Source organism: Rhinopithecus bieti, unplaced genomic scaffold, assembly GCF_001698545.2.
Source record: "Rhinopithecus bieti isolate Rb0 unplaced genomic scaffold, ASM169854v2 scaffold_27130, whole genome shotgun sequence".
Taxonomy (NCBI): Eukaryota; Metazoa; Chordata; class Mammalia; order Primates; family Cercopithecidae; genus Rhinopithecus; species Rhinopithecus bieti.
The window spans coordinates 47,759-58,009 of NW_016811990.1; the positions used below are offsets into that span (position 1 = coordinate 47,759).

General features: G+C 37.7%; 1 pseudogene; it reads left to right on the plus strand.

The window, feature by feature from the left end:
* Nucleotides 1-3,104: 3,104 nt before the first annotated feature.
* LOC108544368 (homeobox protein NANOG pseudogene) lies at nucleotides 3,105-3,988 on the plus strand (annotated as a pseudogene).
* Nucleotides 3,989-10,251: the final 6,263 nt, after the last annotated feature.

Here is a 10,251-nt window from a genome sequence, read left to right on the forward strand (position 1 = left end):
CCATGACCAAGTAGGATTTACTTCAAGTATGGAAGACTTGTTCAACATTTGAAATTAAATGAATGCATTTTACTATATCAATGAGCTGAAGAAGAAAATTCACATGATTCTATCAATTGATGTAGATCAATTATTTTACAAAATCCAAATATCACTCAGCAAGCTAGGAATAGAGGCAATTTTTTTCAACTTGGTTAAAAGAATACCTATAAAAACCTACAGCTAACATCAAATGTAATAATAAGAAGGTGGACATTTTTCATGCAAGATTCAGAACAAAGTGGGAATGTGATCTTTCACCACTCCTATTTTACATCACACTGGAAATCCTGACTTGTGTGATAAGACAAAATGAAAGAGAGAATAAGAAAAGAGGAGGAGGGGAGAAGGAAGAAAGGAAGGAAGGAAGAAAAGAAAAAAGGTATATAGATTCAGAAGGAAGCAATAAAACTGCCTTTGTTCACAGATGACTGGATTGTGCAGATTATTCCAAAGAATTAACATTCTGCAATTAATAAGAGGGTCTAGCATGGTTCTGAAATACAAGCTTAATATCCAAAAGTCAATTACTTTCCTATGTATCAGCAAAGAACAATTGGAATTTGAAATTAAAATAATAACAAAATAGCAGCAAAAATTGAAATAGGTATAAATTTAACATAATAGATAACAGGATCTATATGTGGAAAATTATAAAACTCTGATAAAAGAAAAGATCTAAATAAATGGAAAGATTTTAATTTGTATTGATTAGAAAACTCAATATTATTAAGATATAAATTCTTCCCAACTTGATCCACAGATGCAATGCAGTATCGATAAAAGTCCTAGCAAATTATTTTGAAATATCTATAAACTGATTGTAAAGTTTATATAAAAAACAAAAGATCTAGAATATCCAACATGACAATGAAGGAAAAGAACAAGTTGCAACGCTCTCGCTATCTGATTTCAAGACTTAATATAAATCTACAATAATCAAAAAGCATAGTGTAAGTGAACGAATAGACACACTAATCAATGGAACAGAATAGATAGCCCATATACAGACCAACATTAATATAGTCAGTTGATTTTTGACAAAGAAGCAAAGGCAATTTAATGAAGAAAGAATATTGTTTTAAATAAATGGTGACAGAACAATTGGATGTCCCCACGGTGGGGGGAAAAACCTACTCATAGACCTTACACCTTTCAGAAAAATGAACTCAATATGGATTATAGACCTAAATGAAAGTGGCAAAACTATAAAACTCCTAGAAGAAAACACAGGAAGAAATGTAAGTGACCTAAGGATGATGATGAATTTTTAGATACAATACCAAAAGCATGATCCATGAAAGAAAAAGAAATTGATTTTGGATTTTGTTAAAATGAAAAAATTTTGCTCTGTGAAGGACTGTGTTAGAGAATGAAAAGGAAAGCCATGGTCTGGGAGAAAATATTTTCAAAAAAAAATCTGAGAAACAACTTGTACCCAAAATTTATAAATAACACCTAAAACATCCACCTAATTAAAAAAAAAAATAGATCTGAACAGACATCTCATCAAAGAAGACATGCAAATGGCAAATAAATATACAAGAAGATGTTCAACATTATTTGTAATCAGGAAATTACAAATTAAAACAACAGTGAGATACCACTACACACCTATTAAAATGGTAAAATCTAAAAAGCAGACAATTCCAGTTCTGACAAGGATGTGGAACACAGGAACTCTCATTCATTGCTGGCAGGAATGCAAAATGGTACAGCCACTTTGAAAATAGTTTGGCAGTTTCCTTCAAAGCTAAACATATTTTACCATACAATGGAACAATCATGCTCCTAAAATTCCCCAATTAATCTGAAAACCTATGTCTATGCAAAACTTGTACGGGCCAGGTGCGGTTCCTTATGTCTGTAATCCCAGCACTTTGGGAGGCCAAGACAGGCAGATCGTTTGAACCTGGGAGACCATCCTGGGCAACATGGCAAAATCCCATCTCTACAAAAAATACAAAAAAATTAGCTGGGCATGGTGGCACATGCCTGTAGTCTCAGCTATTTTGGAGGGTGAGGCAGGGGGATCACCTGACCCCAGGAGGTTGAGGCTGTGGTGAGCTGTGACTGCACCATAGCACTCCAACCTAGGCAATAGAGTTAGACCCTGTGACAAAACAAAAATGAAAACAAAAAACTTGCACAATATTATTTATGTCAGTTTTATTCATAATTACCAAAAACTCAAAGCAACTAAGAAATTATTCAATAGGAGAATGGACAGACAAACTGGGGGACATCTATGCAATGGAATATTATTTAGGGATAGAAAGAAATGAAACTGGGCATGGTGGTGCATGCTGTAGTCCAAGGTACTTGGGAGGCTAAGGCAAGAAAATTGCTTGAGGCCAGGAGTTGGAAGCTGCAGTGAGCTATGATCATGGCACTGCACTCCAGCCTGGGTGACAGATTGAGACCCTATCTCAAAAAAACAAAACAAAACAAAATTTTTAAAAAAGAAATAAGCTATGAAGCCATAAAAAGACATGGATGAATTTTAAACACATATTGTTAGGTAAAACAAGCCAGTATGAAAAGACTAATTACTGTAGTATTCTAATTATATGACATCCTAGGAAGAACAAACCTATAGTGACAATAAAAACATCAGTGGTATCCAGGGTTTGCCGGGAGGAATGTAAGGTTCAAAAGACAATGCACGAGGTTTTTGTGTTTGTGTTTTAGGATGGTGAAAATATTCTCTACAAATCGTAATTGTAATAACATGGCACTGTGCAGTATGTCTAAACACAATGTATACAAACTAACTGGATACTTAATGTATACAAACTAAACACTCATTTAGGAATTAGGAGCATCCCGGGATGGAATGAGGAATGTGACAAAATCATCTAAATGTATTACAAATATAGGCTGGACTGAGCTGGTTGCTTCCTGTTATTGTGGGGGCAATTCACTTCATCCCAACTACTTGATATTTTCACTTCTGGAGGTCATATTTCTCTAAGATCTTCCAGAAAAAAAGTCTTAAAGCTGCCTTAGCCTTTTTTTTTACAGTCCAGCTCTTAATTTTTTCCCTCCTATTCCCCAATAATAACATGAGTGTGGATCCAGCCTATCCCCAAAGCCTGCCTTGCTCTGAAGCATCCAACTATAAAGAATCTTCACCTACACCGGTGACTTGTGGGCCTGAAGAAAACTATCCATCCTTGCAAATGTCTTCTGCTGAGATGCCTCACACAGACTGTCTGTCCTCTTCCTTCCTCCATGGATCTGCTTATTCAGGACAGCCCTGATTCTTCTACCAGTCCCAAAGGCCAAAACCCACTTCTGCAGAGAAGAGCACTGCGAAAAGGAAGACAATGTTCCGGTCAAGAGACAGAAGACCAGAACTGTGTTCTCTTCCACCCAGCTGTATGTACTTAATGATAGATTTCAGAGACAGAAATACCTAAGCCTCCAGCACATGCAAGAACTTTCAACCATCCTGAACCTTAGCTACAAACAGGTTAAGACCTGGTTCCAGAACCAGAGAATGAAATCTAAGAGGTGACAGAAAAACAACTGGCCAAAGAATAGCAGTGGTGTGACTCAGAAGGCCTCAGCACCTACCTACCCCAGCCTCTACTCTTCCTACCACCAGGGATGCCTGGTGAACACGACTGGAAACCTTCCAATGTGGAGCAACCAGACCTGCAGCAATTCAGCCTGGAGCAACCAGACCCAGAACGTCCATTCCTGGAGCAACCACTCCTGGTGCACCCAGGCCTGGAACAGTCTCTTCTATAACTGTGGAGAGGAATCTCTGCAGTCCTGCGTGCAGTTCCAGCCAAATTCTCCTGCCAGTGACTTGGAGGTTGCCTTGGAAACTGCTGGGGAAAGCCATAATGTAATACAGCAGACCACTAGGTATTTTAGTACTCCGCAAGCCATAGATTTATTCCTAAAGTACTCCACGAACATGCAACCTGAAGATACCTGAAGATAAGTGAAACTGATATTATTCAATTTCAGTGTGGGCACTGGCTGAATCCTACCTCTCCTTGCCTCCCCTCTCTTATAGGATTTTTCTTGTTTGGAAACCACGTGTTCTGGTTTTCGTTATGCCTATCCAGTCAATTTGATGGAGGGTGGGGTATGATTGGAGCCTAATCAGAGAGGTTTCTTTCTTTTTTCCTATTGAATCTTCCTGTAGAAAAAACCTTTTAATAATCTTGGCTGTCAAGGACAACATGGTAGAAGCTGTCTCTGGCTATAGATAAGTACATACAATACTAGTTTGGATATCTTTACGGTTTAGAATCTAACCTCAAGAATAAGAAATAAAAGTACAAATTGGTGTGATGAAGGTATATTCCTATTTTTTGGGATTGGGAGGCTTTACTTATTTTTTTAAAAGCTCTATTGAGGTGAAGGGTTAAGCTGTAACATACTACATTTATTTCCTCAACCCTTTTGGCTCTGTTTTACTATAGCCCCATTCTGTTGGTTATGCTAATATTTGTAGAAAGAGATCTTGTACTTGCTGCATCATAATGACATTAGTACTACTTTGGCTGGTTTAAGTACAGATGAATAAAACAACCATTTTTCCTTAAAAAAATAAATGTATTACAAATATTATAAAAATGACATCAATGAGGTCAGTGGGGGAATAGGGTGTTGACCAAAGCAACTTTGGAAATTAATGGTCAGTAAAACTAAAGGCAAACAAAACTGTATATAAGCCTGTACTCTTGTTGATAAATTGTAAATGTGAATTAACAATTCTGGTACTGCTATATATGTATACTGGAATTTAACCATTAAGTAAATGAATGAGAGATGGTGGGAGCCAGGTATCANCAACCCTTTTTGGCTCTGTTTTACTATAGACCCCATTCTGTTGGTTATGCTAATATTTGTAGAAAGAGATCTTGTACTTGCTGCATCATAATGACATTAGTACTACTTTGGCTGGTTTAAGTACAGATGAATAAAACAACCATTTTCCTTAAAAAAATAAATGTATTACAAATATTATAAAATGACATCAATGAGGTCAGTGGGGAATAGGGTGTTGACCAAAGCAACTTTGGAAATTAATGGTCAGTAAAACTAAAGGCAAACAAAACTGTATATAAGCCTGTACTCTTGTTGATAAATTGTAAATGTGAATTAACAATTCTGGTACTGCTATATATGTATACTGGAATTTAACCATTAAGTAAATGAATGAGAGATGGTGGGAGCCAGGTATCACTGCTGGAATGACAGTTTATAGATAAGCATCAGGTGAAGGCTAGAGTGATTCATGTGGTAATAGATTAGAGTCAGAGGCAACAGTATGAACTCATATTTAGGTTTATATAGATACATATGGTTACACATAGAAATATTCATAGATATATGCATGTATATATCTATGTGTATATGCATGGGTTAGTATACACACATACCTCTCCTCCCTCTGTCAGCTGAGAGGATCTAGGAGCAGCAACACCCCAGTAGCAACAAGCTCACCTGGTGCCTCGATCTTGTTTTCTAATACTATTTTCCAATAAAAGGACCCGGGGCTTCTTGGAGGAAATTCCAGATGCTAGGACTGAGGCAGGAAATATACAAGATGAGCCTGAAGCATCCTGTAGTGCCAGAAATCAAGGAAGTGCTAAGCAACAACAACAACAAAATCAAACCACAATGTATGTTATAGGGCACAGGAGGCAACTGAAAGAGCTCCCAGTGGCCACAATGGGAGCAATTCAAGCAATGAAATATAGTAGTATCGGATGATAACCCAAAGTACAAGATCAGTATCTGTGAGTCCATACTGTCATAAACAAATCATTGAATAAATATATAAGTGTGGGAGAATAGACAAATCTGTGCAGAAGAATTCCAAATAAATTATGTAGATACTCAGCCCTCAAGGAGGTGGAGCATGATTTCTCCCTTTTTTTTTTTGAGATGGAGTCTCACTCTGTTGCCCAGGCTGGAGTGCGGTGGCGAGATCTCCGCTCACTGCAAGCTCCGCATCCCGGGTTCACGCCATTCTCCGGCCTCAGCCTCCCGAGTGGCTGGGACTACAGGTGCCCGCCACCACGCCCGGCTAATTTTTTGTATTTTTAGTAGAGATGGGGTTTCACCATGTTAGCCATGATGGTCTCGATCTCCTGACCTCGTGATCCGCCCGCCTCGGCCTCCCAAAGTGTTGGAATTACAGGCATGAGCCACTGCGCCCAGCCTGATTTCCCACTTCTTAAGCATGGACTGTGCACATTGATTGACTTCCTTCCAAAGTTTCAATATTGAAAAGGGGAAATAAAAGAGTAAATGTACAGTGGAGAAATATAACAATACCTTAGCCAAGTGATCCAGGTCAATATCAAGAGTGATAAGTCACGTTGATAATGTTATGTGCACTTGGTATGACATGATGAGATTGACACTTTATGGGTGAGGTCTTCTTCTCAAAATCTTACAATCCCAGTCTAATCATGAAAAACCTCAGACAAATCCTGATTAAGATACACTCTACAAAATATTTGACCAATTCTCCTCTAAACTGTGAAGAGTATCAAAAACACAGAAAGTCTGAAAAAAACATAGTAGCCAATAGAAGCCTAAGGAGACATGATGATTAAATATAATGTGGTGTCCCAAATGGTAAAGTAAAACAGAAAAAAACCAGGTAATAACTAAGGAAACCTGAATCAAGAAAGGACTTCAGTTAATAATAATGTATCAATACTTTTTCATTAATTGTGACAAATGTACCATAGTAATGGAAAATGTTAATAATAGAAGAAATTGTGTGCAGGGTTTATGAGAACTCTCTATACAATCTTTATGTTTTTTTAAAGTCTAAAACTGTTCTAAAATGCAGTTTATTTAAAACAAAAGCAATGAGTCAGGGTTTTGGATGGAGCTCCTTTAAATCCAAGAAACATAACCAGAAGTGTTGCAAAAGCATTGAATAAATTCCACCTACCCACAGAGCATCAACGTTTGTATTTGTTGTTGGCAAAGAAATTTTGTAAATGTGTCAGCATACTAAACAAAAAAAAATGAAGTTTCACAAAGGCTTACAAAATAAGATATTTTCTTGGGTGGTATCATTAGACGCTTCCTGGACAGAACACAAGCAGTGTTAGTCCAGTTGCATGATATTGAGATGTAGCATACCTACCAATTATCCCATAACTTACTTCTTAATATCGCAAGAAACATCAGTAATTATGTAGTCAATGATAGTATTTGATAGAGACACTATTTCTGAATCTCCTTCTACTCAAAGTTATCTATCAATGCAACCAGTCCCAGAGCACGGGGCTTCAAAATCTTCCTAAATTGAGTGTGGCATCTTTCTCCTGAAAAGACATGTCTATTAACCAACTCAACATCTCCTCCTCGGTGTATTGAATATCTTTCATTTGTCCTTTCCAATATATTCTATACCCCTCTTTACTCTGCGCTGTGCCATGGAAGGCTGAACTCTGGGTTACATTAGAGGGCTCATTTGTCCTGACTTCCTGTTGGGTTTAGTCAATGGGGAACACCAACAGAAGAACAAACAGGAAGGAGGAGATGAGGTTGGAGTATTTATTCCTGATTCCATCCCTGCAGCATTGCTGCGTACTGTCTGCATTCCTCAGAAGGGTTTCAGCCCCTTCCTCAGCCCTTTGCACAGTACCACATGGCCCCAGTCTGTTTCCTTATTCTGTCAGGCCTAGGGTTGTAAAACATTCAACATATTTTAGCCTGGTGCTATTGCACTATCTCTTGTGCTTTTCCTGTCTTTGTATATTTATAAATAGTTCCATTATTATGCCTCTCCTCAAATTAACCTAATTTGACTGTTTCCCTTTGGAACCCTAATTGATATACCTCAAACTTAAAATGTCCCCATCTACATCCCCAACCCTTGATCTGCTTCTCCAGCTACAGTAGTCTTCCCCCATAGTAATTAAAGGATAACTCCATTCTTTGAGTTGCTCAAGCCAAATAGCTTGGCTTGATTCCTATCTTTCAAACCTTACATAAAATTAACATCCTATATGTCTATCTTAGAAATGTTTCCGGAGTCTGACCACTTCTTAATGTTTCCACCACTATTTAATACTATCCTGGTTGAAGCCACTAGGTTATGTAGATTCTTTTAGGTTCCTCCTAACTGGTTTTTCTGCTTCCATCTTTGCCCTCTATGGTCTAGTATTAGACTTGCAGAAGCCAGAATGACCCTCTTAAAACACAAGTCAGATCATACCACTCCCTTGTTCAAACCCTCTAAAGGCTTCTTATTTCCCCTTAGGGTAAGATCAAAGTCTTGGCCACGTCCCCGCATATCACCAGCTCTCAGCTCATGCCATTCTACCCTTTACTCCCTCTGCACAAGGCACAAGTACCTCCTTGCTATTCCTCGAACAGACCAAGCTTGCTCCTGTCACAGGGGACTTTCAAGTTACTGTTCCTTCTGTTGCATCACTTTTCTTCCAAATATCTATATGACTTGCTCCCTCACTTCCTTCATGTCTCTGCTCAAATGTGTATTATAGGCAAGCCTTTCCTTAATAATGCTATATAAAAGAGCTGCACCCCCATTTCTCATCTCAATCCATCTCTTTTAGTTCATTTTATTTTTCTTCATAGCATTTATCACCAGACGCGTATTTGCTTATAGTTTTTCTTCCCTAACCTGAGTATAAGGTGATATTCTTGACTATTTTGTTCACTACTGACTCCCAGGGCCTAGAATAGTTACTGGCCCATAATAGGCATTCCACAAACATTCATTAAATGAGTAAATGTATATGGTAACTGATATTGTAGTGTACTTTAAAGATAAAGCTTTTGCATTGTGGTAAATCTAATTTTCAGTAAAGGTCTATAGTTTTAGACCAAACCTTCTAATGAAAAAGATCCACAGAATGCCGGGTATTTCAGAAAGGAGAGAACCAATGTGTGTTAGAAGTTTCTTTGGCTTTCTGTAACCATTGTGAAGAAACGTGTGAACCAGACCTCTTTGTCCCATCATATTTAATAATGAAAGTCACAACATATAATAAAGGTTGTCATATTTTCCTTTAGAAAATTTTAAACTTTAGCTATACTCATTGTATACAAATATAGATGCAATAATTATAATAGCAAGGTATGTTTTCGTACATTCCTATCAAGTATTCTACTTGACCTGTTATGAAGAGAGTAGAAATTACATGTTGCCTGACTGGGTAAGGTAGCATTTCTTGCACACTTCCTCTTTGGAGAGTTAGAATGTTTTAACAAAATAATGATGTTTCAACCTAATTTCACATAAAATAAATGTTGCCAAGAAAAATCTTTGCACCTAATTCATGAACTCTCCATCTTCCCCTACCTTCTGTCCCCAACCCAATCCATTCATGTACCCTAGTCTGTGTATCTGCTCTGGATTTTCTAAATGCTACCTTAGAGTCAGACTGCAAGATTGTCAGAGTTAGAGACTTGGATTGCTTTATTTAGTGCCTAATAACCATTCAGTAAAGGAATTGATTTCACTAAATGAAACCTGGGCACTAGGCCATTGACTGAGCCTAAGTAAGTTGGAAGAAACCAAATGAAACTCATGGTCCCATCTTACCATAAACTTCCTCCAGAGCTTCCCATAGTATCCTCTCTTTCAGGACTCACAGAAGAAACTGCTCTTGGATTAATACATCCCAAACAATCCAGTCACCTAGAAAAAACCTGGCTTTTTTAATCTTCTGGGCTCTGTTTAGTCACCAGAAAGCAAGCAGCTATATTGTTGCAACTATATAGGACCCTATTCCCTGTGATCCTAATATTACCTGTGGTTTTCTCCCTTTGTACCAACCCCTTCAGGAGTTCATTTGTATCCTTTTGTACAGCGTGTCTTTTTGAAACAACCTTAAATCCTTTGTGGGACAATCTGGAGTATAAATAAATAATTGTGGTATGTGTGGGTTTTTTTTTTGTGTGTTCATTTTGTCTGTTTCCCACTGTGCTACATCATGAGTTGTGTATGAATCGATACAGAGCTGGAGGAAGGTATCAGCACATGTCCTAGGTTGTATTTTCAAAAACTGACAGTTTACAGAATGTTTTCAAAAATGTGTAAGCTCAAAGCCCTTCCCTTCCATGGATCACTGATGATTATGTGTCTTCAGAATATTCCAGAGTTGTTGACATTGTCACATAATTCGCTTTTAAAGCCACATAATTCACCTTTATTTTTTGTTGTTGTTTTCTCCTTGTAACAAAGTTCAA